Below are 3,061 nucleotides of genomic sequence, written 5' to 3' on the forward strand. Positions count from 1 at the left end.
CATTTTCTTTTTAATGGATCACCTGGTAGAACCTGGACACTCTCATAACATCTTTCCCCAGGCAAAAGAGCTACCCACTGCAGAAAGTGACGTCAGTCCCGGTGGTAATCGTACAGCCCGGGGAGGGGTAGGATCAGATGTTGCTGGGGATGATGTCTGGCACTCCAGCACCACCTTTCATCTGGAGCATCTTGTACCACTTTACGGGAGATCGTTAATTAGGCTTCCTGAGGCTTCAGGCAGGAACATGCACCATAGACGGCACTTACGTCGGTGACTATGTAGGAAGAAATGCTCCCGGACTAATTACTTTGCATTTGGCTTTATCATCTCCTTTCACACGGGATCTCAAACAATTTCCCAAGGTAAGGAGGGGAGGTAATTCCTTTGTCCCTGGGGGGCCTACAGCCTATCTGGGGCAGAGGGCCAGCCACAAATTATTTCTTCTTGTATGCTCAGGTTGGACAGAGGAGGGTCCTTGACAGTTGAAGGCCTAGTAAAGAGGGATGACTAAGTTAATACAGCTCAAGGTTGGCCCAAACAGGGGAGCGCTTAGATTCATCTAGAGCTGTGCCATACATCATGGCAGTGACGTGGAGCTGCTCAGAATGGACAACATGCTAACTGAACTAAGGTGGGTAGTTCAGTATCGTAGTATCAGCTACACACCGTCCTTCAGAGTTAGGACAGAAAAAAATCTATAAAACATCCCATTAGCAATTTTTATGTTGAATACTTGTTGGAATTCTATTTGGAATATGTGGGGTTAAACAGAATTCAGTTGATTTCTATTTGCTAGAAAATGTGAAAATGACATATTTGCCACATTATATTTCTAGGCAACAGTGCTCATCTAGACTGTTTCCCTCATGGTCACCATCGTCAGCCTAACATCTAAAGAGAGAGAGAGTCTGATTTGCCTCTGCAAACTGAACTCTCCAGTGTTCATAGTTCTCTCACATCTTTATTTCCCACCATGATGAAAACTCACAACTTTTACACAGGCACACAGAAGTCTCCAGATAATTTATGAGGTTGAATCCGTGTGCTTTCCAGAGTCCCGCCTCATTTCCAACAGTTATGAATACCGTTCTCCAGGAGGTCTGGGCATTTGCCCTCCTCCCAGGGCCCTGGCTTCTGCCTGGTGGATCTTTATGAGCTCAGGCTTGGATGAGGCAGGCCCTGTGAAACTCTGAATGCTCCGCACTGTCGTTGGAGAAAGCTTCCGTTTTCCCCTAGGCAAGAGTACCATTGCCTGCTTGTATGTTCTCCCCACTCTGGAGAAATAGTTCTACCCATTTTTCATTGTCAGTCACTTACTCTGGCCTCTATAATTATGCCGGTTTTGCAGTGGGTTTGAGAGCATTAGAAAAGATTTCATCTCACTCCCCACCTTGAGTTTGGTGATAATTGGCCCAAGACTCAATTTGCTCATCCGTACAATGGCAATAATAAGGGCTATTTTTTATGATTATTCAGAGTACTCAAGGAGATAACACACTTAAAAACCTCAGTTATAAATATTCATGTGTAATAGGCTTTCAGTAAATACCACCAGAATCTCAATCTCAACTATTCTAAATCTTTTCAACACAGATCTCGTTTGGTTGATGGGAGATACATGCGTCCCTATTCATTCCAATAAACATTTAAAAAAAAAATAAAACAACACTGATTTTTCAGATTAAAACAACCTATCCCTGACTTTAAAAACAGTAGTATTCCTTAGGAACTTTCATTCAGCCTTATAGTATTAAAAATATTTCCTAATAAAAACCATCATATTTTATCCATCTCATCATTTTTGCCTGTTTTTCAAATTTAATCTTCACTTAAAAGTAATAAAGTACTAGAACTCATTTCATACATATTGAAATGTGGACTCACATTTCTCAATTCTCTCGACGTGGACTCCCTTTTCCTCCAGTTTTCTGTAATGAATTTGTGATGTGCACAGGTTGTCAAGTGTAAGTCAATGAATACGTCTGTACAACAAAAGAAAAGGTAAAGTTCACAATCTCCCGATGTTTGAACACTGGATTTCCAGAGGAGCAGTGATGTGAGCCATCCACACTTCAGCATGAGCGTTGACTTTTGAAGCTGAAGGAGTCTGCTGACATAAACAATTTGTTGGAAATGTGTCAAACTTGCTCTCTACAAAAGAGCCTATACGCCTTTCTCAATGTGTGAGATTCCAAAAAACTGCCACATCCATGCCTGATGGTCTAGAATTGTACATCATCAGAGAAGCCATGACAGGTGACTTAAGTGTATGTGCCTGGGGCAAGGGGCTGGGTGTGGGGAGACACTGGAGGGAGCCATAGTCTAAATTCAGGAAGGAGCAGGAGGATTTCCCTCCTTACAACAGGTAAGACTACTGGGGGAGAGAGGAAGGAGGGGAAGAGAGGACAGAAGATATGTATCCTAGCTATGACAGTGCAATGCAAAACAGCAGCCTATCCAGTGGTTTTCAAGTGGTGTGCCATGACAGGATCTTAGGTATGCCATGAACAATTTTAAAGATCATTATTTTCAAAAGAAGTTGAAAGCGGAGTAAGCATATTTCTTTTTTTTAATAAACATAATTTAAGTGTGCTACAGAAGTTTATAGTTTTAAGCATGCAGGGATATAAATAATGTCAAAAATTACTGGCCTAGAACATGGAATGGACTGAACCTGGGAGTCAGAAAGGGCATGGGACTTCACTGTAGAGCTTCTGTGTGGAGCGGCAGGCTACTCAGCATGCCCCCTTCCAGCCCAGTGGAAGAGCAAAGTGAAAGCCTGGTACTATGGAATTGAGACTTCTTGTTGATCTAAAGCAGTGGTTCTCAACCTTCCTAATGCCACGGCCTTTTAATACAGTTCCTGTGGGTCACGACCCATAGGTTGAGAACTTCTGAAAGGATCTTCTGTTTGCTCAGAGCTGTAAGAAGCACTGAAGGAGAAAGCTAACCTACGAAACTCATGCGTATGAACCAAGTTGGATTGTTGGTTTGTTTTTGTTTTGAGAAGCAAGTTGTGGAGAGTCACGTCAGAGAAATTACCTTCTTTGATAGGCGA

This window comes from Otolemur garnettii, unplaced genomic scaffold, assembly GCF_000181295.1.
Source record: "Otolemur garnettii isolate 467f Iridium unplaced genomic scaffold, OtoGar3 scaffold00074, whole genome shotgun sequence".
NCBI lineage: Eukaryota > Metazoa > Chordata > Mammalia > Primates > Galagidae > Otolemur > Otolemur garnettii.